Source organism: Scyliorhinus torazame, chromosome 4, assembly GCF_047496885.1.
Source record: "Scyliorhinus torazame isolate Kashiwa2021f chromosome 4, sScyTor2.1, whole genome shotgun sequence".
In the NCBI taxonomy this organism is placed as follows: domain Eukaryota; kingdom Metazoa; phylum Chordata; class Chondrichthyes; order Carcharhiniformes; family Scyliorhinidae; genus Scyliorhinus; species Scyliorhinus torazame.
The window spans coordinates 338980338-339006187 of record NC_092710.1 but is presented as its reverse complement, the minus strand read 5'-3'; the positions used below and the strand labels follow the sequence as shown (position 1 = coordinate 339006187).

Genomic DNA, 25850 nt, shown 5'->3' with positions numbered 1-25850 from the left:
AAAGCAAAACAATGTTTATTCTATGAACTCAAGTTCACCTTTTTAAAACATACAGTGAACATTTTAGCAACCATTAATTCAAATACAACACCCAAAGGATACATCACGAAGTAATTGTTTAAGCTTTCCTTTTAACATCCATAAGACTTAAAACACTTTTTACCAGAGCACATCAGGTTAAAGTCACTACTGTTATTAGTTTTAAATCACCAGGATTGATTTACAGTCTTTAGATTACAGAGGGAGACTCTAATACACCTTCTGGCTGTGACTGCAGCTATCCAGCTCTGAAAACGAAACTAAAACACACCCTGCAGCAAACAGCCTAAAATGAAAGTAAAAAGCTGACAGACAGCCCAGCTCCACCCACTCTCTGACTTCACTGCAGTAATAAACACCCATTTCTTAAAGGTACTCTCACATGACACCTCTCTCTTTTCTCGCGCACCCTGTCTTTCCTCGCTCTACCCTCCCTCTTTCCTCACGCCCCCTGCTTCCTCCCTCACACTCCCCTCCCTCTTTCCTTCTGCTCACCTACCTCTTCCCTTCTGCTCTCCTACCTCTTCCCTTCTGCTCCCCTACGTCTTCCTTTGTTCCCTCCTCCCTCGCACTACCCTCTCATCCCTCAAGCTCCCCTCACTCTTCCCTCACACTCTCTCTTCCCTTGCTGCCTCTTCCCTTGCTGCCTCTTAGCTCATTCTCTTAGCTCACTCCCTCTTACCTCGCTCCCTTTCTTCCTCACACTCTTTTCACCCGTGTTCTTATCTCCTGCTCCGTTACCGTGCACACACTTCCATTACGTTCTCTCTCCCCTCGTGCTCACTCCTCACAGGCGCACTCCCGCCTCGTGCTCTTCACCCCTCATGCACTCTCCGCACTCGCACTCTCTCCCTCCTCGCGCTCTCTCCTCCTCGCGCCCTCTCCTCCTCGCGCCCACTCCCCCCCCTTGTGCCCTCACCTCCCCTTGCGTTCTCCCCCCTTGCGCTCTCCCCCCCTTGTGCTCTCCCCCCCCCGAGCTCTCCCACCCCCTTGCGCTCTCCCCCCTTTCACTCTCCCACTCGCGCTCTCTCCCACTCGCGCTCTCTCCCACTCGCGCTCTCTCCCTCTCGCGCTCTCTCCCTCTCGCGCTCTCTCCCTCTCGCGCTCTCTCCCTCTCGCGCTCTCTCCCTCTCGCGCTCTCTCCCATTCGCGCTCTCTCCCATTCGCGCTCTCTCCCATCCGCGCTCTCTCCCATCCGCTCTCTCTCCCACTCTTAGCTCATTCTCTTAGCTCACTCCCTCTTACCTCGCTCCCTTTCTTCCTCACACTCTTTTCACCCGTGTTCTTATCTCCTGCTCCGTTACCGTGCACACACTTCCATTACGTTCTCTCTCCCCTCGTGCTCACTCCTCACAGGCGCACTCCCGCCTCGTGCTCTTCACCCCTCATGCACTCTCCGCACTCGCACTCTCTCCCTCCTCGCGCTCTCTCCTCCTCGCGCCCTCTCCTCCTCGCGCCCACTCCCCCCCCTTGTGCCCTCACCTCCCCTTGCGTTCTCCCCCCTTGCGCTCTCCCCCCCTTGTGCTCTCCCCCCCCCCGAGCTCTCCCACCCCCTTGCGCTCTCCCCCCTTTCACTCTCCCACTCGCGCTCTCTCCCACTCGCGCTCTCTCCCACTCGCGCTCTCTCCCTCTCGCGCTCTCTCCCTCTCGCGCTCTCTCCCTCTCGCGCTCTCTCCCTCTCGCGCTCTCTCCCTCTCGCGCTCTCTCCCTCTCGCGCTCTCTCCCATTCGCGCTCTCTCCCATTCGCGCTCTCTCCCATCCGCGCTCTCTCCCATCCGCTCTCTCTCCCACTCGCGCTCTCTCTCATTCGCGCTCTCTCTCATTCGCGCTCTCTAACATTCGCGCTCTCTCCAATTCTGTATTGTCTATGAAACTCTGTATTGAAATGCTGTATTGTCTATGAAACTCTATGCTCCCTGCCTTGGGCTATATCTGTATTCTAAACTAACTTCATTTAGTAGTGTTTAGTGATATTGTCTGAGTACCTTTACTTTTAATTGGAGGTATAAAGATGAGTTGCATTCACCAAAATGACAGAGTTCCAGTGTTCATTAAGTTAATGCAGAATGATAGAGAAGAAATCATTTTCTCCTCCCAAGAATCCAGAAGCACCAGTGTCGGGTTACACACACTGCTCAAACTCTGCTGAACTGCACACACTAGCTTCTGATGTGTTGAGATCCATTCTCACGTGCAAGTGGGAACTTGACTTTTCTGTTCATGTTTTTTTTCTCGTGAGCAATGTTTCAGTTCAGTTCCATCATTCAGACACCTTAACTCTTCGAAAAAAAACCATTTTCACAGATTGAACACTGCTGTCTGCTGGCTCCTATTCCCTTTGCACTCCCCAGGTCACCTTCTTTTCTGTTCTGAAGGGATAGTCTCATTCTGGGGGATGCAAACGATGAAAATGAAAATGAAATGAAAATCGTTTATTGTCACAAGTAGGCCTCAAATGATGTTACTGTGAAAAGCCCCTAGTCGCCACATTCCGGCGCCTGTTCGGGGAGGCTGGTACGGGAATTGAACCGTGCTGCTGGCCTGCCTTGGTCTGCTTTAAAAGCCAGCGATTTAGCCCTGTGCTAAACCAGCACCCAGCTTTCTTGATGCCACGTCTCAAGAAAGACAAGATGAGAAGAGAGAGGGTCTGGCAGCATCTGTGGAGAGGGAAACAGTGCAAACGTTTCGAGTCCACGTGAACCTTCAGAACTGAAGGACAGCAATGTGCTGCATTATATTCTGGGAGTGGGGGTGGGGCAGAATGGAAAGTTATTGACCAGTCGGAGGTAAGGAGAAATTGACAAAAATTCATGGACATGAAGCAAAGGAGCTGTTAATGGTGCCATTCGGGACTGTAGAGTGAATAAAGGGAGGATAGCAGAATGTGTGAATACGGCAGCAGAAGTCAGTGCTCAGTGGGAGTAATAATAAACAGGAAGGGGCATTGGCCATCTCAGGGATTGGATTGGATTTGTTTATTGTCACGTGTCCTGAGGTACAGTGAAAAGTATTTTTCTGCGAGCAGCTCAACAGATCATTAAGTACATGAGAAGAAAAGGGAATAAAAGAAAATACATAATAGGGCAACACAAGATACACAATGTAACTACATAAGCACTGGCATCGGATGAAGCATACAGGGTGTAGTGTTAATGAGGTCAGTCCATAAGAAGGTCATTTAGGAGTCTGGTGACAGTGGGGAAGAAGCTGTTTTTGAGTGGAGTGGAGTTGTGTCGGGACTTTCAAAACCAGCGCTTCAGATAGGTCCGCCTGTTTTTCTCAATCAAGGTTCCGCTCCACTGTGACTCTAACTTTTCATTTTCAGCAATTGTCCTCGGGATCCTAACTCGTTAACATTAATGCCTATGGGAAATCCTGCGCCACTTAAAGGGGTTTCACGTAAAGTGATGATTTTTAGGAAAGCAGCTAACACTTTAAGTGAGGACTTGCGATAACAAACAGAGGAGATAATCTCCTTAAGTGGTGCTAGAAAGTTATCATTCTGGGCCTTTACTGATGTGTGCAGCAAATGAACAGCACGGTTTGTGCTGACTGCATGCAGTAATTATTCTAATAAGCAGGCAGCGGGAAGTTGGCGTGCTGCCCATATTTCAGTCAATGGGTTTTGGTTAATTGTGCATCATGAACTCCTCACCCGCTCTCAGGGACTAGGAGTCGGTTAGCTCAGTGGGTTAGTTGGCTAGAGTATAGCGTAGAGCAACACCAACAGTGCAGGTTCAATCCTCATACTGGCTGAGGTCCTCCTCACCTTGCCCCAGAGTGAACTTGTGGCTTGAGCCATGATTAGCAACCCCCACCTAATGAGGATGCTACATAAAGAGTGAGAGCGATCCAATTTGTTTCCCTAAAATCTTTTGATGCACATTGAAGTAATTTGCACTGATTTAAGAATTGTTTCAAGCATTGATTTAACTCAGTTGTGTTTGTAGAGATTAAGTCGCCCAGACTGTCCGTTAGTGTCAAAAGACATCCTGGTGCATGCTGAGCACTTCAGTCCTTATTATATCAACAAATGTCCCTCTGAGCAGACAGTTAAAATAGCAAATATGGATTTGTACCTTGGGATCCTGCTTCAATAGAAATAACACCTTGATTGCATTGAAACTCTGGCACACCCTTTTCTCCAATTCTCTCCAAAATTTTCTGGAGGAGTCGGCCATTTAACCACACTGATGGCATACTTCTGGGAGGGCGAGCAAGGCCATTTGCAGCAAGAGATTAGAAAGTGCTTCAAACTGCTTTCACCAATCTTGATGTGGAGATGCCGGCGTTGGACTGGGGTGAACACAGTAAGAAGTCTTACAACACCAGGTTAAAGTTCAACTGGTTTGTTTCAAGCACTCACTTTCGGAGCACTGCTCCTTCCTCAGGTGAAATACCTCTTCATTCACCTGAGGAAGGAGCAGTGCTCCGAAAGCTAGTGTTTGAAACAAACATGTTGGACTTTAACCTGGTGTTGTAAGACTTCTTACTGTGTTCACAAATCTTGCCCATCTTTCCCTCTGTGTCTGTGTCTCTCTTTAATCTCTAAATCTAGTTCCTTTTTTCTCTCTACCCTCTCCACTCAGCCTCTCCCTTGCTCTCCTCCGTCTTCCCTCATGCTCTCCCCTCCTCCCTCACGCTCTCCCCTCCTCCCTCACGCTCTCCCCTCCTCCCTCACGCTCTCCCCTCCTCCCTCACGCTCTCCCCTCCTCCCTCACGCTCTCCCCTCCTCCCTCACGCTCTCCCCTCCTCCCTCACGCTCTCCTCTCCCCTTGCGCCCTCCTCTCCCCTCGCGCCCTCCTCTCTTCCCTCGCGCTACCCTCTCTTCCCTCGTGCTCTCCTCTGTTCCCTCGTGCTCTCCTCTGTTCCCTCGTGCTCTCCTCTGTTCCCTCGTGCTCTCCTCTCTTCCCTCGTGCTCTCCTCTCTTCCCTCGTGCTCTCCTCTCTTCCCTCGTGCTCTCCTCTCTTCCCTCGTGCTATCCTCTCTTCCCTCACGCTCTCGTCTCTTCCCTCGCGCACCCCTCCCTCTTTCCCCGCGCACCCTCTTTCCTCGCTCTACCCTCCCTCTTTCCTTGCACTCCCCTGCATCTTTCCTCTCCTCCCTCGCGCTCTCCTCTCTTCCCTCACGCTCTCCTCTCTTCCCTCGCGCTCTCCTCTCTTCCCTCGCGCTCTCCTCGCTTCCCTCGCGCTCTCCTCTCTTCCCCCACACTATCCTCTCTTCCCTCGCGCTCTCATCTCTTTCCTCGCGCAGCCCACTGTTATGGGCCAGGGTTTAGAGAATCCCAAAGTGTATCATGGAGTTCACCTGACCCACAACTTTAATAGATTGTGGCATGGGGAGCACATGGCCCACTCTACAGGTGGGGTACAGCAGAAATGGAAAAGTATTTTTTAAAGCAAAACAATGTTTATTCTATGAACTCAAGTTAACCTTTTTAAAACACACAGTGAACATCTTAGCAACCATTAATTCAAATACAACCCCCAAAGAATACAACACTACGTAATCCTTTAAGCTTTCCTTTTAACACCCATAAGACTTAAAACACCTTTTACGAGAAGCACATCAGGTTAAAGTCACTACTGTTATTAGGTTTAAATCACCAGGATCGATTTACAGTCTTTGGATTACAGAGAGAGACTCTAATACACATTCTGGCGGTGACTGCAGCTATCCTGCTCTGAAAACGAAACTAAAACACAACCTGCAGCAAACAGCCTAAAACGAAAGTAAAAAGCTGACAGCCCAGCTTTTTACCACATCAGCCTTCTCAGTGCTTTTCTTCAACCACCAACAGTGTGACTTTACATGGCCTAGTTTATTACAGTGAAAACATTTGAAACTTTCCATTTCTTTTCCACCCTCCTGGATTTCTTTTTTAATCTGAGGTACACTCTCCTTATTATCTCCCATCAGATCACCTTTACCTTTACCACTTGAGTATTCCTCATGTCCCCAGTTTCTATCCCTCACAGGCTGAAACTGATGTCGGAAACCAAGCTTTGATTTATGAACTAATTCAAAATCATCTGCCATTTCTGCTGCTAATCTCACAGTTTTAACCATCTTCTTCCACATGAGTTCTCACTACATCAGGAATTGAATTTTTAAACTCCTCCAAAAGTATACTTTCTCCCAGAGCATCATACTTTTGGTCTATTTTCAAAGCCCTTATCCACCTCTCAAAATTATTCTGTTTGATCCTTTCAAACTCCATGTACGTTTGACCAAATTCTTTCCTTAAATTTCTAAACCTTTGTCTGTAAGCTTCAGGCACTAGTTCATATGCACCTAAGATGGATTTTTTCACCTCCTCATACGTCCCAGATTCCTCCTCCGGTAGTGATGCAAACACTTCACTAGCCCTACCTACCAGCTTTGTTTGAATCAGTAACACCCACATGTCCTGTGGCCATTTCATTTGTTTAGCTACCTTCTCAAATGAAACGAAAAAGGCTTCTACCTCCTTCTCGTCAAACCTTGGCAATGCTTGGACATATTTAAATAGATTCCCACCAAGCCTTCGACTATGACGCTCTTTCTCACTATCCTCATCACTATCTACCAACTGTACCTTTCCCTTTACATCTGCCAATTTTAACTGACTGTCATGTTTCATAGCCATTTTCTGAAGTTCAAACTCTCTCTTTATTTTTTTCCCTGATCTGTATCTCCCTTTCTCTTTCTTTTTGTTCTGCTAGGGCTATTCTTTCTGTTTTCCTTTCTTTCTCTTTTTCCTCTCTTTCTCTTTCTCTTTCTTTTTCCTCTCTCTCTATTTCCTATTCAAGCTGCTTTAATTCTTTCTCATGTTCCATTTGTTTCATTTGTAATTGAATTTTTGCTATTTCCAATGAGTCAAACTGTATCTCGGGCAACTTTAAGTGCTTAGCCACCTCCATAATTACCTCATCTTTTCGCATTTTATCAGGTAATGTTAACTGCATTGTGTTTGCCAAATCGAACCGTCTGCTTTTAGTCTCTGTCCGTAAGGTACTGCGTGTGACCGTCTCCACCCCCAAAAACTCCAGAGCCTCTGAAAGAGCCATTGTCCACAACACACTCCCTACTTAAACTAAAATGCCACACCTGAAAAGCAACCACAATATGCTCACCCCTCACTGTCTTTAAGTTCACAAAGCTGATCCAATAGATAGACTTTTATCCCGGACGAGCCCCCAATTTGTTATGGGCCAGCGTTTAGAGAACCCCAAAGTGTATCATGGAGTTCACCTGACCCACAACTTTAATAGATTGTGGTATGGGGAGCACACGGCCCACTCTACAGGTGTGGTACAGCAGAAATGGAAAAGTATTTTTTAAAGCAAAACAATGTTTATTCTATGAACTCAAGTTCACCTTTTTAAAACATACAGTGAACATTTTAGCAACCATTAATTCAAATACAACACCCAAAGGATACATCACGAAGTAATTGTTTAAGCTTTCCTTTTAACATCCATAAGACTTAAAACACTTTTTACCAGAGCACATCAGGTTAAAGTCACTACTGTTATTAGTTTTAAATCACCAGGATTGATTTACAGTCTTTAGATTACAGAGGGAGACTCTAATACACCTTCTGGCTGTGACTGCAGCTATCCAGCTCTGAAAACGAAACTAAAACACACCCTGCAGCAAACAGCCTAAAATGAAAGTAAAAAGCTGACAGACAGCCCAGCTCCACCCACTCTCTGACTTCACTGCAGTAATAAACACCCATTTCTTAAAGGTACTCTCACATGACACCTCTCTCTTTTCTCGCGCACCCTGTCTTTCCTCGCTCTACCCTCCCTCTTTCCTCACGCCCCCTGCTTCCTCCCTCACACTCCCCTCCCTCTTTCCTTCTGCTCACCTACCTCTTCCCTTCTGCTCTCCTACCTCTTCCCTTCTGCTCCCCTACGTCTTCCTTTGTTCCCTCCTCCCTCGCACTACCCTCTCATCCCTCAAGCTCCCCTCACTCTTCCCTCACACTCTCTCTTCCCTTGCTGCCTCTTCCCTTGCTGCCTCTTAGCTCATTCTCTTAGCTCACTCCCTCTTACCTCGCTCCCTTTCTTCCTCACACTCTTTTCACCCGTGTTCTTATCTCCTGCTCCGTTACCGTGCACACACTTCCATTACGTTCTCTCTCCCCTCGTGCTCACTCCTCACAGGCGCACTCCCGCCTCGTGCTCTTCACCCCTCATGCACTCTCCGCACTCGCACTCTCTCCCTCCTCGCGCTCTCTCCTCCTCGCGCCCTCTCCTCCTCGCGCCCACTCCCCCCCCTTGTGCCCTCACCTCCCCTTGCGTTCTCCCCCCTTGCGCTCTCCCCCCCTTGTGCTCTCCCCCCCCCGAGCTCTCCCACCCCCTTGCGCTCTCCCCCCTTTCACTCTCCCACTCGCGCTCTCTCCCACTCGCGCTCTCTCCCACTCGCGCTCTCTCCCTCTCGCGCTCTCTCCCTCTCGCGCTCTCTCCCTCTCGCGCTCTCTCCCTCTCGCGCTCTCTCCCTCTCGCGCTCTCTCCCTCTCGCGCTCTCTCCCATTCGCGCTCTCTCCCATTCGCGCTCTCTCCCATCCGCGCTCTCTCCCATCCGCTCTCTCTCCCACTCTTAGCTCATTCTCTTAGCTCACTCCCTCTTACCTCGCTCCCTTTCTTCCTCACACTCTTTTCACCCGTGTTCTTATCTCCTGCTCCGTTACCGTGCACACACTTCCATTACGTTCTCTCTCCCCTCGTGCTCACTCCTCACAGGCGCACTCCCGCCTCGTGCTCTTCACCCCTCATGCACTCTCCGCACTCGCACTCTCTCCCTCCTCGCGCTCTCTCCTCCTCGCGCCCTCTCCTCCTCGCGCCCACTCCCCCCCCTTGTGCCCTCACCTCCCCTTGCGTTCTCCCCCCTTGCGCTCTCCCCCCCTTGTGCTCTCCCCCCCCCCGAGCTCTCCCACCCCCTTGCGCTCTCCCCCCTTTCACTCTCCCACTCGCGCTCTCTCCCACTCGCGCTCTCTCCCACTCGCGCTCTCTCCCTCTCGCGCTCTCTCCCTCTCGCGCTCTCTCCCTCTCGCGCTCTCTCCCTCTCGCGCTCTCTCCCTCTCGCGCTCTCTCCCTCTCGCGCTCTCTCCCATTCGCGCTCTCTCCCATTCGCGCTCTCTCCCATCCGCGCTCTCTCCCATCCGCTCTCTCTCCCACTCGCGCTCTCTCTCATTCGCGCTCTCTCTCATTCGCGCTCTCTAACATTCGCGCTCTCTCCAATTCGCGCTCTCTCCCACTCGCAGTCTCTCCCCCCAAGCGCTCTCTCTCTCCACCCCGCGCTCTTTCTCTCCCCCCTCGCGCTCTCTCTCCCCCTCGCGCTTTCTCTCCCCCTCGCGCTCTCTCTCCCCCTCGCGCTCTCTCTTCCCCTCGCGCTCTCTCTCCCCCTCGCGCTCTCTCTCCCCCTCGCGCTCTCTCTCCCCCTCGCGCTCTCTCTCCCCCTCGCGCTCTCTCTCCCCCTCGCGCTCTCTCTCCCCCTCGCGCTCTCTCCCCCCCTCGCGCTCTCTCTCCCCCCTCGCGCTCTCTCTCCCCCCTCGCGTTCTCTCTCCCCCCTCGCGCTCTCTCTCCCCCTCGCGCTCTCTCTCCCCCCTCGCGCTCTCTCTCCCCCCTCGCGCTCTCTCTCCCCCTCGCGCTCTCTCTCCCCCCTCGCGCGCTCTCTCCCCCCTCGCGCTCTCTCTCCCCCCTCGCGCTCTCTCTCCCCCCTCGCGCTCTCTCTCCCCCCTCGCGCTCTCTCTCCCCCTCGCGCTCTCTCTCCCCCTCGCGCTCTCTCTCCCCCCTCACGCTTTCTCCCACCCCTCGCGCTCTCTCTCCCCCCTCGCGCTCTCTCTCCCCCCTCGCGCTCTCTCTCCCCCCTCGCGCTCTCTCTCCCCCCTCGCGCTCTCTCTCCCCCCTCGCGCTCTCTCTCCCCCCTCGCGCTCTCTCTCCCCCCTCGCGCTCTCTCTCCCCCCTCGCGCTCTCTGTCCCCCCTCGCGCTCTCTGTCCCCCCTCGCGCTCTCTGTCCCCCCTCGCGCTCTCTGTCCCCCCTCGCGCTCTCTCTCCCCCCTCGCGCTTTCTCCCCCCCCTCGCGCTCTCTCTCCCCCCTCGCGCTCTCTCTCCCCCCTCGCGCTCTCTCTCCCCCCTCGCGCCCTCTCTCCCCCTCGCGCCCTCTCTCCCTCCTCGCGCCCTCTCCCCCCCCTCGCGCCCTATCCCCCCCCTCGCGCTCTCTCTCCCCCCCCTCGCGCTCTCTCTCCCCCCCTCGCGCTCTCTCTCCCCCCCTCGCGCTCTCTGTCCCCCCCTCGCGCTGTCTCTCCCCCTCGCGCTCCCTCTCCCTTCTCTCGCACTCCCTCTCGCTCCCGCACCCTTCTCTCTCTCTCCCTTCTCTTGCTCCCTCTCCCTTCTCTCGCTTCCTCTCCCTTCTCTCTCCCTCTCCCTCCTCTGGCTCCCTCTCCCTCCTCTTGCTCCCTCCTCTTGCTCCCTCTCGCTCCCTCTCCGTTCCCTCGCTCCCTCTCCCCCTCTCCTTCCCTCTCCCTTCTCTCGCTTCCTCTCCCTTCTCTCACTCCCTCTCCCTTCTCTCGCTCCCTCTCCCTTCTCTCGCTCCCTCTCCCTTCTCTCGCTCCCTCTCCCTTCTCTCGCTCCCTCTCCCTCCTCTCTCTCCCTCTCCCTTCTCTCTCCCTCTCCCTCCTCTGGCTCCCTCTCCCTCCTCTTGCTCCCTCCTCTCGCTCCCTCTCCGTTCCCTCGCTCCCTCTCCCCTCTCTCCTTCCCTCTCCCCTCTCTCCTTCCCTCTCCCTTCTCTCCTTCCCTCTCCCTTCTCTCGCTCCCTCTCCCTTCTCTCACTCCCTCTCCCTTCTCTCGCTCCCTCTCCCTTCTCTCGCTCCCTCTCCCTTCTCTCGCTCCCTCTCCCTTCTCTCTCTCCCTCTCCCTCCTCTCTCTCCCTCTCCCTCTTCTCTCCCTCTCCCTCCTCTCGCTCCCTCTCCCTTCTCATGCTCCCTCTTCCTTTTCACCTTCCCTCTCCCCTCGTTTCCTCTCCCCTTGCTTTCCTACCCTTTTTTCTTCGATCGCTCTCTCCCCTCGCCCGCTCTCTTCCCTCGCCCGCTCTCTTCCCTCGCCCGCTCTCTTCCCTCGCCCGCTCTCTTCCCTCACCCACTCTCTTGCCTTGGTTCCTGAGCCCCACTCTCACCCCTCCCTTGCTCACCCACTTTGCATCCCGCTTTTCTCTCCCCTCGTCCCCCTCATCTCCCCTTTGCTTCCCCTGCCCCCTTCACCTTGCTCGCTCTCGCTCTCTTCCTTTGCATTCCTCACTTTCGCTCCCCTTTTCTTTTCCATTTGTCCCTCTTGTTCCTGCACATGCTCTGGGCCCCCAGTCTTTATGACCTCTTCTTTCCCCAATCTCATGGCTGCTCACCTTGTGCCAGCTACATGACACAAGAAGGCAGCTGTCCACATTAGCCTCGGCACTTCAGTTTTAAGCTGCAAACAAACTCAGCTGTCATTTACAGGAGGAGTTGCCAAACATTAAAAGTTACAGCCCCAAATGTAACCCGTCCAACCCTAAAGCGATCAGCACATGCCTGTCATTGAGACTTCGACTCCCTTGTGTTACCAGGTCAGCAGTAGTTTTTATGTGCTGCACATTCCTGATGTGTAACTGTACTGCACTGTTACTGTACTGTGTACACCACAGGGCTACGTGAACTCATCAGTTGGGAGTGAGAAGAGGTATTTGTTGAATCTACTTCAAGAGGAGGTGAGGTAAGTTTGGAGTTTGCCTCATGTGGTGCGCAGAAAGTAGTAACTGACTGTTCTCGGTGTTTGCGTCTGATAAACAAAGCAGTGCCTACACTAGTAACGAGAGAAGCTTTGCATGCTGTAGCGAACATTGGCGAGAATAATGGTATGGATCGTATTACTCTCCCCGTAGGCTTGACAGTAAAACTAATCCTGCAAAAGAACTCCGTTTTAGGGGAGCCGTTTCCCAGGATTATTCGACAATCATTTTTCCGTCTTATTTGGGAAGTGTTTTCTGTCCTCAGATCAACACAAGTGTTGATGTATGATCGGTAATCTCTGCATTCCTAGTTTTTACTATTTCTGACGTGTTAAACTTGAGTCAGTTTGGGCTTAAACTGAGTGCATGCGATGCAGTAAAAAGCAGTACACTGCAACGTTATTCTGTCCACGTTTGAGAAGCAAGTCCTCCCACTTCATAGCAAATGAACTGCTGAGTTAATGCTTTATATTTTTTTTAAATCTGATAGAACGTACTGTCATTCGGTAAACTTGTGAAGTGTCAGAGGCTCTGATACCCATTGGTGTTGGTACAGTTTCCTCTCCGTTATGTCACCTTTTTGATAAACGTGTCTTCTTGTAGTGCGAGGTTTTATTTAATTGTTTTTCTCGTTAGCCCTAAGAAAACATCAGCCTCAGGATAACTTCCCGAGGTTTTCAGTTTCAGGATTACTTTCCGAGGTTTTCAGCCTCAGGATTACTTCCCGACGTCTTCAGCCTCAGGATAACTTCCCGAGGTTTTCAGCTCCAGGATAGCTTCCCGAGGTTTTCAGCCTCCGAATAACTTCCCGAGGTTTTCAGCTTCAGGTTTACTTCCCGAGGTTTTCAGCTTCAGAATAACTTCCCAACATTTTCTGCCTCCGAATAACTTCCCGATGTCTACAGCCTACAAATAACTTCCCGAGGTTTTCAGCCTCAGAATAACTTCCCGAAGTTTTCAGCCTCAGGATAACTTCCCGAGGTTTTCAGCCTCAGGATAACTTCCCGAGGTTTTCAGCCTCAGAATAACTTCCTGAAGTTTTCAGCCTCAGGATAACTTCCCGAGGTTTTCAGCCTCAGGATAACTTCCCGAGATTTTCAGCCTCAGAATAACTTCCCGAGGGTTTCAGCCTCAGGATAACTTCCCGAGGTTTTCAGCCTCAGAATAACTTCCCGAGGTTTTCAGCTTCAGGATAACTTCCCGAGGTTTTCAGCCTCAGGATAACTTCCCGAGGTTTTCAGCCTCAGCCGAGGTTTTCAGCCTCAGAATAACTTCCTGAAGTTTTCAGCCTCATGATAACTTCCCGAGATTTTCAGCTTCAGGATAACGTCCCGAGGTTTTTAGCTTCAGGATAACTTCCCAAGGTTTTCAGCCTCAGAATAGCTCTCTCTCCCCCCATCGCGCGCTCTCTCTCCCCATCACGCTCTTTCTCTCCCCCCTCACGCTCCCTCTCCCCCCAGTCGCGCTCTCTCTCACTCGCGCTCTCTCTCACTCGCGCTCTCTAACATTCGCGCTCTCTCCCATTCGTGCTCTCTCCCACTCGCAGTCTCTCCCCCCAAGCACTCACTCTCTCCACCCCGCGCTCTCTATCTCCCCCCTCGCGCTGTCTCCCCCCTCGCGCTCTCACTCCCCCCTCGCGCTCTCTCTCCCCCCTCGCGCTCTCTCTCCCCCCTCGCGCGCTCTCTCCCCCCTCGCGCTCTCTCTCCCCCCTCGCGCTCTCTCTCCCCCCTCGCGCTCTCTCTCCCCCCTCGCGCTCTCTCTCCCCCCTCGCGCGCTCTCTCCCCCCTCGCGCGCTCTCTCCCCCCTCGCGCTCTCTCTCCCCCTCGCGCTCTCTCTCCCCCCTCGCGCTCTCTCTCCCCCCTCGCGCTCTCTCTCCCCCCTCGCGCTCTCTCTCCCCCCTCGCGCGCTCTCTCCCCCCTCGCGCTCTCTCTCCCCCCTCGCGCTCTCTCTCCCCCCTCGCGCTCTCTCTCCCCCCTCGCGCTCTCTCTCCCCCTCGCGCTCTCTCTCCCCCCCTCGCGCTCTCTCTCCCCCCTCGCGCTATCTCTCCCCCCTCCATAGCTTCCCGAAGTTTTCAGCGTCGGAATAACTTCCCGAGGTTTTCAGCCTCAGGATAACTTCCTGAGGTTTTCAGCCTCAGAATAACTTCCTGAAGTTTTCAGCCTCAGGATAACTTCCCGAGGTTTTCAGCCTCAGGATAACTTCCCGAGATTTTCAGCCTCAGAATAACTTCCCGAGGGTTTCAGCCTCAGGATAACTTCCCGAGGTTTTCAGCCTCAGAATAACTTCCCGAGGTTTTCAGCTTCAGGATAACTTCCCGAGGTTTTCAGCCTCAGGATAACTTCCCGAGGTTTTCAGCCTCAGAATAACTTCCTGAAGTTTTCAGCCTCATGATAACTTCCCGAGATTTTCAGCTTCAGGATAACGTCCCGAGGTTTTTAGCTTCAGGATAACTTCCCAAGGTTTTCAGCCTCAGAATAGCTCTCTCTCCCCCCATCGCGCGCTCTCTCTCCCCATCACGCTCTTTCTCTCCCCCCTCACGCTCCCTCTCCCCCCAGTCGCGCTCTCTCTCACTCGCGCTCTCTCTCACTCGCGCTCTCTCTCACTCGCGCTCTCTAACATTCGCGCTCTCTCCCATTCGTGCTCTCTCCCACTCGCAGTCTCTCCCCCCAAGCACTCACTCTCTCCACCCCGCGCTCTCTATCTCCCCCCTCGCGCTGTCTCCCCCCTCGCGCTCTCACTCCCCCCTCGCGCTCTCTCTCCCCCCTCGCGCTCTCTCTCCCCCCTCGCGCTCTCTCTCCCCCCTCGCGCGCTCTCTCCCCCCTCGCGCTCTCTCTCCCCCCTCGCGCTCTCTCTCCCCCCTCGCGCGCTCTCTCCCCCCTCGCGCTCTCTCTCCCCCCTCGCGCTCTCTCTCCCCCCCTCGCGCTCTCTCTCCCCCCTCGCGCACTCTCTCCCCCCTCGCGCTCTCTCTCCCCCTCGCGCTCTCTCTCCCCCCCTCGCGCGCTCTCTCCCCCCTCGCGCGCTCTCTCCCCCCTCGCGCTCTCTCTCCCCCCTCGCGCTCTCTCTCCCCCCCTCGCGCTCTCTCTCCCCCCTCGCGCTATCTCTCCCCCCTCCATAGCTTCCCGAGGTTTTCAGCGTCGGAATAACTTCCCGAGGTTTTCAGCCTCAGGATAACTTCCCGAGGTTTTCAGCCTCGGAATAACTTCCCGAGGTTTCAGCTTGAGGATAACTTCCCGAGGTTTTCAGCCTCAGACTAACTTCCCAAGGTTTTCAACTCCAGGATAACTTCCCGAGGTTTTCAGCCTCCGAATAACTTCCCGATGTTTTCAGCCTCAGAATAACTTCCCGAGGTTTTCAGCCTCAGAATAACTTCCCGAGATTTTCAGCCTCCGAATAACTTCCCGAGGTTTTCAGCTTCAGGTTTACTTCCCGAGGTTTTCAGCTTCAGAATAACTTCCCAACATTTTCTGCCTCCGAATAACTTCCCGATGTCTACAGCCTACAAATAACTTCCCGAGGTTTTCAGCCTCAGAATAACTTCCCGAAGTTTTCAGCCTCAGGATAACTTCCCGAGGTTTTCAGCCTCAGGATAACTTCCCGAGGTTTTCAGCCTCAGAATAACTTCCTGAAGTTTTCAGCCTCAGGATAACTTCCCGAGGTTTTCAGCCTCAGGATAACTTCCCGAGATTTTCAGCCTCAGAATAACTTCCCGAGGGTTTCAGCCTCAGGATAACTTCCCGAGGTTTTCAGCCTCAGAATAACTTCCCGAGGTTTTCAGCTTCAGGATAACTTCCCGAGGTTTTCAGCCTCAGGATAACTTCCCGAGGTTTTCAGCCTCAGAATAACTTCCTGAAGTTTTCAGCCTCATGATAACTTCCCGAGATTTTCAGCTTCAGGATAACGTCCCGAGGTTTTTAGCTTCAGGATAACTTCCCAAGGTTTTCAGCCTCAGAATAGCTCTCTCTCCCCCCATCGCGCGCTCTCTCTCCCCATCACGCTCTTTCTCTCCCCCCTCACGCTCCCTCTCCCCCCAGTCGCGCTCTCTCTCACTCGCGCTCTCTCTCACTCGCGCTCTCTAACATTCGCGCTCTCTCCCATTCGTGCTCTCTCCCACTCGCAGTCTCTCCCCCCAAGCACTCACTCTCTCCACCCCGCGCTCTCTATCTCCCCCCTCGCGCTGTCTCCCCCCTCGCGCTCTCACTCCCCCCTCGCGCTCTCTCTCCCCCCTCGCGCTCTCTCTCCCCCCTCGCGCGCTCTCTCCCCCCTCGCGCTCTCTCTCCCCCCTCGCGCTCTCTCTCCCCCCTCGCGCTCTCTCTCCCCCCTCGCGCTCTCTCTCCCCCCTCGCGCGCTCTCTCCCCCCTCGCGCGCTCTCTCCCCCCTCGCGCTCTCTCTCCCCCTTCGCGCTCTCTCTCCCCCCTCGCGCTCTCTCTCCCCCCCTCGCGCTCTCTCTCCCCCCTCGCGCTCTCTCTCCCCCCTCGCGCGCTCTCTCCCCCCTCGCGCTCTCTCTCCCCCCTCGCGCTCTCACTCCCCCCTCGCGCTCTCTCTCCCCCCTCGCGCTCTCTCTCCCCCCTCGCGCTCTCTCTCCCCCCTCGCGCGCTCTCTCCCCCCTCGCGCTCTCTCTCCCCCCTCGCGCTCTCTCTCCCCCCTCGCGCTCTCTCTCCCCCCTCGCGCGCTCTCTCCCCCCTCGCGCGCTCTCTCCCCCCTCGCGCTCTCTCTCCCCCCTCGCGCTCTCTCTCCCCCCTCGCGCTCTCTCTCCCCCCTCGCGCTCTCTCTCCCCCCTCGCGCTCTCTCTCCCACCTCGCGCGCTCTCTCCCCCCTCGCGCTCTCTCTCCCCCCTCGCGCTCTCTCTCCCCCCTCGCGCTCTCTCTCCCCCCTCGCGCTCTCTCTCCCCCTCGCGCTCTCTCTCCCCCCCTCGCGCTCTCTCTCCCCCCTCGCGCTATCTCTCCCCCCTCCATAGCTTCCCGAGGTTTTCAGCGTCGGAATAACTTCCCGAGGTTTTCAGCCTCAGGATAACTTCCTGAGGTTTTCAGCCTCAGAATAACTTCCTGAAGTTTTCAGCCTCAGGATAACTTCCCGAGGTTTTCAGCCTCAGGATAACTTCCCGAGATTTTCAGCCTCAGAATAACTTCCCGAGGGTTTCAGCCTCAGGATAACTTCCCGAGGTTTTCAGCCTCAGAATAACTTCCCGAGGTTTTCAGCTTCAGGATAACTTCCCGAGGTTTTCAGCCTCAGGATAACTTCCCGAGGTTTTCAGCCTCAGAATAACTTCCTGAAGTTTTCAGCCTCATGATAACTTCCCGAGATTTTCAGCTTCAGGATAACGTCCCGAGGTTTTTAGCTTCAGGATAACTTCCCAAGGTTTTCAGCCTCAGAATAGCTCTCTCTCCCCCCATCGCGCGCTCTCTCTCCCCATCACGCTCTTTCTCTCCCCCCTCACGCTCCCTCTCCCCCCAGTCGCGCTCTCTCTCACTCGCGCTCTCTCTCACTCGCGCTCTCTAACATTCGCGCTCTCTCCCATTCGTGCTCTCTCCCACTCGCAGTCTCTCCCCCCAAGCACTCACTCTCTCCACCCCGCGCTCTCTATCTCCCCCCTCGCGCTGTCTCCCCCCTCGCGCTCTCACTCCCCCCTCGCGCTCTCTCCCCCCTCGCGCTCTCTCTCCCCCCTCGCGCTCTCTCTCCCCCCTCGCGCGCTCTCTCCCCCCTCGCGCTCTCTCTCCCCCCTCGCGCTCTCTCTCCCCCCTCGCGCTCTCTCTCCCCCCTCGCGCGCTCTCTCCCCCCTCGCGCGCTCTCTCCCCCCTCGCGCTCTCTCTCCCCCCTCGCGCTCTCTCTCCCCCCTCGCGCTCTCTCTCCCCCCTCGCGCTCTCTCTCCCCCCCTCGCGCTCTCTCTCCCCCCTCGCGCTCTCTCTCCCCCCTCGCGCACTCTCTCCCCCCTCGCGCTCTCTCTCCCCCCTCGCGCTCTCTCTCCCCCCTCGCGCTCTCTCTCCCCCTCGCGCTCTCTCTCCCCCCCTCGCGCTCTCTCTCCCCCCTCGCGCTATCTCTCCCCCCTCCATAGCTTCCCGAGGTTTTCAGCGTCGGAATAACTTCCCGAGGTTTTCAGCCTCAGGATAACTTCCCGAGGTTTTCAGCCTCGGAATAACTTCCCGAGGTTTCAGCTTGAGGATAACTTCCCGAGGTTTTCAGCCTCAGACTAACTTCCCAAGGTTTTCAACTCCAGGATAACTTCCCGAGGTTTTCAGCCCCCGAATAACTTCCCGATGTTTTCAGCCTCAGAATAACTTCCCGAGGTTTTCAGCCTCAGAATAACTTCCCGAGATTTTCAGCCTCAGAATAACTTCCCGAGGGTTTCAGCCTCAGGATAACTTCCCGAGGTTTTCAGCCTCAGAATAACTTCCCGAGGTTTTCAGGTTCAGGATAAATTCCCGAGGTTTTCAGCCTCAGGATAACTTCCCGAGGTTTTCAGCCTCAGAATAACTTCCTGAAGTTTTCAGCCTCAGGATAACTTCCCGAGATTTTCAGCCTCAGAATAACTTCCCGAGGTTTTCAGCGTCAGGATAACTTCCTGAGGTTTTCAGCCTCATGATAACTTCCCGAGATTTTCAGCTTCAGGATAACGTCCCGAGGTTTTTAGCTTCAGGATAACTTCCCAAGGTTTTCAGCCTCAGAATAGCTCTCTCTCCCCCCATCGCGCGCTCTCTCTCCCCCATCACGCTCTTTCTCTCCCCCCTCACGCTCCCTCTCCCCCCAGTCGCGCTCTCTCTCACTCGCGCTCTCTCTCACTCGCGCTCTCTAACATTCGCGCTCTCTCCCATTCGTGCTCTCTCCCACTCGCAGTCTCTCCCCCCAAGCACTCACTCTCTCCACCCCGCGCTCTCTATCTCCCCCCTCGCGCTGTCTCCCCCCTCGCGCTCTCTCTCCCCCCTCGCGCTCTCTCTCCCCCCTCGCGCTCTCTCTCCCCCCTCGCGCTCTCTCTCCCCCCTCGCGCTCTCTCTCCCCCCTCGCGCTCTCTCTCCCCCCTCGCGCGCTCTCTCCCCCCTCGCGCTCTCTCTCCCCCCTCGCGCTCTCTCTCCCCCCTCGCGCTCTCTCTCCCCCCTCGCGCTCTCTCTCCCCCCTCGCGCTCTCTCTCCCCCCTCGCGCTCTCTCTCCCCCCTCGCGCTCTCTCTCCCCCCTCGCGCTCTCTCTCCCCCCTCGCGCTCTCTCTCCCCCCTCGCGCTCTCTCTCCCCCCTCGCGCTCTCTCTCCCCCCTCGCGCTCTCTCTCCCCCCTCGCGCGCTCTCTCCCCCCTCGCGCGCTCTCTCCCCCCTCGCGCGCTCTCTCCCCCCTCGCGCGCTCTCTCCCCCCTCGCGCGCTCTCTCCCCCCTCGCGCTCTCTCTCCCCCCTCGCGCTCTCTCTCCCCCCTCGCGCTCTCTCTCCCCCCTCGCGCTCTCTCTCCCCCCTCGCGCTCTCTCTCCCCCTCGCGCTCTCTCTCCCCCCCTCGCGCTCTCTCTCCCCCCTCGCCCTCTCTCTCCCCCTCGCGCTCTCTCTCCCCCCTCGCGCGCTCTCTCCCCCCTCGCGCGCTCTCTCCCCCCTCGCGCTCTCTCTCCCCCCTCGCGCTCTCTCTCCCCCCTCGCGTTCTCTCTCCCCCCTCGCGCTCTCTCTCCCCCTCGCGCTCTCTCTCCCCCCTCGCGCTCTCTCTCCCCCCCTCGCGCTCTCTCTCCCCCCTCGCGCTATCTCTCCCCCCTCCATAGCTTCCCGAGGTTTTCAGCGTCGGAATAACTTCCCGAGGTTTTCAGCCTCAGGATAACTTCCCGAGGTTTCAGCTTGAGGATAACTTCCCGAGGTTTTCAGCCTCAGACTAACTTCCCAAGGTTTTCAACTTCAGGATAACGTCCCGAGGTTTTCAGCCTCCGAATAACTTCCCGATGTTTTCAGCCTCAGAATAACTTCCCGAGGTTTTCAGCCTCAGAATAACTTCCCAAGGTTTTCAGCCTCAGAATAGCTTCCAGAGGTTTTCAGCCTCTGAATAACTTCCTGCGGCTTTCAGCTTTAGGATAACTTCCTGAGGTTTTCAGCCTCGGAATAACTTCCCGAGGTTTCAGCTTCAGGATAACCTCCTGAAGTTTTCAGCCTCCGAATAACTTTCCGAGGTTTTCAGCCTACGAGTAACTTCCCGCGTTTTCAGCCTCAGAATAACTTCCCGCGTTTTCAGCCTCAGAATAACTTCCCGCGTTTTCAGCCTCAGAATAACTTCCTGAGGTTTTCAGCTTCAGAATAACTTCCCGAGGTTTTTAGCTTCAGGATAACTTCCCGAGGTTTTCAGCCTCAGAATAACTTCCCGAGGTTTTCAGCCTCAGAATAACTTCCCGAGGTTTTCAGCCTCAGAATAACTTCCCGAGGTTTTCAGCCTCAGAATAACTTCCCGAGGTTTTCAGCTTCAGGATAACTTCCCGAGGTTTTCAGCCTCAGAATAACTTCCCGAGGTTTTCAGCCTCAGAATAACTTCCCGAGGTTTTCAGCCTCAGAATAACTTCCCGAGGTTTTCAGCCTCAGAATAACTTCCCGAGGTTTTCAGCTTCAGGATAACTTCCCGAGGTTTTCAGCCTCAGAATAACTTCCCGAGGTTTTCAGCTTCAGGATAACTTCCTGAGGTTTTCAGCTTCAGGATAACTTCCCGAGGTTTTCAGCCTCAGAATAACTTCCCGAGGTTTTCAGCTTCAGGATAACTTCCTGAGGTTTTCAGCTTCAGGATAACTTCCCGAGGTTTTCAGCTTCAGAATAACTTCCCGAGGTTTTCAGCCTCAGAATAACTTCCCGAGGTTTTCAGCCTCGGGATAACTTTCCGAGGTTTTCAGCCTACGAGTAACTTCCCGCGTTTTCAGCCTCAGAATAATTTCCCGAGGTTTTCAGCCTCAGGATAGCTTCCTGAGGTTTTCAGTTTCAGAATAACTTCCCGAGGTTTTCAGCCTCGGAATAACTTCCTGAGGTTTTCAGCCTCGGAATAACTTCCCGAGGTTTTCAGTCTCGGAATTACTTCCCGAGGTTTTCAGTCTCGGAATTACGGTTTTAGTGGATCCGTTAAGCTTGAAGATCAGTTTGCTGTGAGGTTATGGTGTGGGAGGGAGTTGCATTATTACATTGGAACGTTTAGGGATGAAGTATACATGCGTCTTGAGCAGACTTTTCTCTTGACTGAATTTACATACCTCTTTTTATTGCCCAATTCTTTCTGTGCCTTGGACCTTCTCGACATGATATCTCCCCCTTTGAGTATCAGTCGCTCCCAACAGCACTCCTTCTGTATGAATTCATTTTCTATATTATCCCACTCTTTATTTGCACCTTGATTACACAGTGTCAGCACATTGGTTTACACTGTGTGTGTCACACTGTCCTGCTGGTTCCTTTGTATGTCCATGCTATTGATGGGAAAGCATGATGTATGTTTTAGGAAGATAGGAGCAGGATTAGGCCATTCAGCCCCTCGACTGTTCTTCGTCGTTTATCTATATCATGGCTGTCAGGGGGTTAGGAGGTCCGGTCAAGAGGTCAGGGGTGCTTGCGCATCTTAAAAGTTTGAACGCCGATGTAGCAGTGCTGCAGGAGACTCACTTGAGGGTGAAGGACTAGATGAAACTTAAAAAGGGTTGGGTTAGTCAGGTGTTTCATTCTGGATTTGACGGAAGGACCCGAGGGGTAGCGGGTAATGGTCAGCAAAAGAGTACGCTTCCAGATGGAGAAGGTGGTGGCGGATCAGGGGGGTAGATATGTGATTGTGACAGGGGTGCTGGAGGGGAGGTTAGCGGTGCTGCCAAGTGTATACAGCCATAATTGGGACGATGTGGGATTCGCAAAGAAGGTGTTTGGGGCCATCCCCGACTTGGACACACACGAACTCAATGGTGATATCAGCTCCCCTCTAACCACTGCCTTCAGCGCCTCCCAGACCACTCCCACCTGGACCTCCCCATTATCATTGAGTTCCAAGTACTTTTCAATGCACCCCCTCATCCTTAGACACACCCCCTCATCTGCCATTAGTCCCATGTCCATTCTCCAGGGTGGGCGCCCTTCTGTTTCCTCCCCTATCTCCAAGTCCACCCAATGTGGAGCGTGATCCGAAATGGCTATAGCCGTATACTCCGTTCCCCTCACCTTCGGGATCAACGCCCTGCCCAAAACAAAAAAGTCTATTCGCAAATATATAGGAGAAAAACGACATAGGAGAAAAACGAAAACTCCTTACTCCTAGGTCTGCTAAATCTCCACGGGTCTACTCCTCCCATCTGCTCCATAAAATCTTTAAGCACCTTGGCTGCTGCCGGCCTCCTTCCAGTCCTGGACCTCGACTTTTCCAGCCCTGGTTCCAACACCGTATTGAAATCTCCCCCCATTACCAACTTTCCCACCTCTAGGTCCGGGATGCGTCCTAGCATACGCCTCATAAAATTGGCATCATCCCAGTTCGGGGCATATACGTTTACCAAAACCACCATCTCCCCCTGTAGTTTGCCACTCACCATCACGTATCTGCCCCCGCTATCCGCCACTATAGTCTTTGCCTCAAACATTACCCGCTTCCCCACTAATATAGCCACCCCCCTGTTTTTCGCATCTAGCCCCGAATGGAACACCTGCTCCACCCAACCCTTGCGTAGTCTCACCTGGTCTATCAGTTTCAAGTGCGTTTCCTGTAACATAACCACGTCTGCCTTAAGTTTCTTAAGGTGTGCGAGTACCCGTGCCCTCTTTATCGGCCCGTTCAGCCCTCTCACGTTCCACGTGATCAGCCGGGTTGGGGGGCTTTTTACCCCCCCCTTGTCATTTAGCCATCTCCTTTTTCCAGCTCCTCACCCGGTTCCCATGCAGCTGTGTCCCCCCCAGGCGGTACCCCCCCTGCCCATCCCACCCCATGCCAGCTCCCCCCTCTCCCCAGCAGCAGCAGCCCAATAATTCCCCCCTCCCCCCCCCCCCCCCGCCCCCCCACTAGATCCCCCACTAGCGTAGTTACACCCCCCATGTTGCACCCAGAAGTCAGCAAACTCTGGCCGACCTCGGCTTCGCCCCCGTGACCTCGGCTCGCACCGTGCGACGCCCCCTCCTTCCTGCTTCCCTATGCCCGCCATGATTATCATAGCGCGGGAACCGAGCCCGCGCTTCCCCCTTGGGCCCGCCCCCAATGGCCAACGCCCCATCTCCTCCACCTCCTTTCCTCCCCCCACCACCTCCTGTGGAAGAGAGAAAAGTTACCACATCGCAGGATTAATAACATAAAACTCCTCTTTCCCCCCTTTTTACCCCCCTCTTCGCCCCCCCCATACTCGCCCCACCACTTTGTTTCAAACGTTCTTTTTTTAATAACCCGCTCATTCCAATTTTTCTTCCACGATAAAAGTCCACGCCTCATCCGCCGTCTCAAAGTAGTGGTGCCTCCCTTGATATGTGACCCACAGTCTTGCCGGTTGCAGCATTCCGAATTTTATCTTCTTTTTGTGAAGCACCGCCTTGGCCCGATTAAAGCTCGCCCTCCTTCTCGCCACCTCCGCACTCCAGTCTTGGTATACGCGGATCACCGCGTTCTCCCACTTACTGCTCCGAGTTTTCTTTGCCCATCTAAGGATCATCTCTCTATCCTTAAAACGGAGGAATCTCACCACTATGGCTCTAGGAATTTCTCCTGCTCTCGGTCCTCGCGCCATCACTCGGTATGCTCCCTCCACCTCCAGCGGACCCGCCGGGGCCTCCGCTCCCATTAACGAGTGCAGCATCGTGCTCGCATATGCCCTGACGTCCGCTCCCTCCGCACCTTCAGGAAGAACAAGAATCCTTAGGTTGTTCCTCCTTGCGTTGTTCTCCAGCGCCTCCAGCCTTTCCACACATCGTTTATGGTGTGTCTCGTGCATCTCCGTCTTCACCACCAGGCCCTGTATGTCGTCCTCATTCTCGGCATCCTTTGCCTTCACGACCCGAAGCTCCCGCTCCTGGGTCTTTTGCTCCTCCTTTAGCCCTTCGATCGCCTGTAATATCGGGGCCAACAGCTCCTTCTTCATTTCCTTTTTGAGTTCTTCCACGCAGCGTTTCAAAAACTCGTGTTGTTCAGGGCCCCATATTAAACTGCCACCTTCCGACGCCATCTTGGTTTTTGCTTGCCTTCATTGCCGCTGCTCTAAAGGATCCACCGCAATCCGGCCACCTTCCTCTCCTTTTTTCATCTGTATCCAGGGGGGATTCCCTTCTGGTTCACCGCACAGTACTTTTAGCCGTTAAAATTGCCGTTGGGGCTCTTATTAAGAGCCCAAAAGTCCGTTCTACCGGGAGCTGCCGAAACGTGCGCCTCAGCTGGTCATCGCCGCACCCGGAAGTCTGTTTATCTGTTTTCTATCTATTAACCAACTGTCAGTATATTTCCCCCAATTCCGTGTGCTTTAATTTTGCTGACTAACCTCCTGTATGGAATCTTATCAAAAACCTTCTGAAAATCCACATTCACCACATCCACTGGTTCTCTCATCTATTCTGCTAGTAACATCATGAAACAATCCAATGGGTTTGCCAAACATGATCTCCTATTCAGAAATCCATGTTGACTCTGCTCAATCTCACTGTTGTTTTTTAATTGCCCAGTTATCACGTCCTTTAGAATATTATCATTTTCCCTACGATAGACATCAGGCTAACAGTTCTGTTGTCCCTTGTTTTTTCTCTCTCTCCTTTCTTAAATAGTGGGGTAACATTTACCACCTTCCAATCTGCAGGAAACTTTCCAGAATCTACAGAATTTTGAAGGATGACCAACAGTGTATCAACTATCTGGACAGCACCTCTTTCAATACTCTGATCATTGGGTCGATGGGATTTCTTAGCTTTCAGCCCCATTAATTTCTCCAGCACTATTTTTTATTATTCAATCTTCTTTGAGCTCCTCAACCTCACTATCTCCTTGTCTCCCCAGTATTTCAGGGAAGTGTTTTGGTTCTCCCTCCATGAAGACAGTCACAAAGTATTTGTTTAGTTTCTCTGCCATTGTCTTATTAACCATTATAATTCTCCACTCTCTGCCTGTAATTTGCCTTTCCTTTGTGCGCAGCTATAGGAGATTTTACGGTCTATTTTATTCCTCGCTAGTTTAATTTCATATTCTATTTTCTCTTGTCAATTTTTTTTGGTTCTCTTTGCTGAATTTTAAAATGCTCCCAATCTTCAGGCTTATTTTTGCTAACTTTATCCTTTCCCACATCCTTTGATATGATAGCATCCTTAACTTCTCTTGTTGGAATTTTACCCTGGTAATAATGATACAAGTGAAGCATCACGGCGATATGCAGCTTCTCTTTAGAATTGGTAACCTCTTGGCATTGGACACTTTAAAAAACAATGCTTCTCGAGATGAAACAGATGGAAATCTTGCAATCAACTGGGACCTTGAGGCAAGAATGTCTGAGTAAAATAGCAGCTCCAGGCGGCCAAAATCAGCTGTGAATTCCAATAGGAAACAGTGCAAATTCCTGATCCGTGTGGGTGGGAAATGAAGTACTCGGAATAGAATGGATTCGGTCTCACCAATAACTTTGTGGTTCATACTGAAAATGAGGTGTTTTGGTAAATTGAAGTTTAGGCTCATCACACAGCCATCCAATTCCTCCCTTCCTACAACCAAGCTGTGTGTCATCTGGCTTCTGACTCGTCTACCAAGAGAAACATCTCCAAGTCTTTGAGATCATCCTTAAAGTGTGGAATCCTGAATTGGAGACAGTACTCCAGTTAAGTCCTTTCTCCCTTGCATTTTGCACTCATACGGCGGAGATTTTGTGGTGCTAATGTTAATGAAACTGTCACCATTCCTCGTTACTCAACTGAAATTGACAGCGACTTCTGGAATCTGTGTATGTGCAGTAGAATGTAGAAATCTAGAGTTTGCAGTCAGTGATTCTATGCTCCTCCACAGCGTGCATTGTTGGGGCACACCCAGATTGCAATCAATGGAAAATCCAAACGAATTGACAGGAAATTTGTCTCTTTGACTATCAATCTAGCTGAAAGAGATATCTTCACAGTGCACCAGCTTCATAATCTGCTTATAACTGGCCCTGG

At 53.5% G+C, this 25850-nt stretch overlaps 1 protein-coding gene across 9 annotated transcripts in view; it reads left to right on the top strand.

Moving 5' to 3' along the window:
• disp1 (dispatched homolog 1 (Drosophila)) overlaps positions 1-25850 on the top strand; it is a 741843-nt gene that overhangs the window by 452693 nt on the left and 263300 nt on the right. Inside the window, exon 1 of one of the 9 annotated variants that reach the window (XM_072500254.1) lies at positions 11621-11769. The exons of 7 other annotated variants lie outside the window; for them this stretch is intronic. The gene's annotated coding sequence lies outside the window, so the exon portion shown is untranslated. Of the gene's footprint in view, positions 1-11620; positions 11775-25850 lie in introns of those variants that run through there. One more of the 9 variants, XM_072500253.1, reaches the window with a different exon arrangement.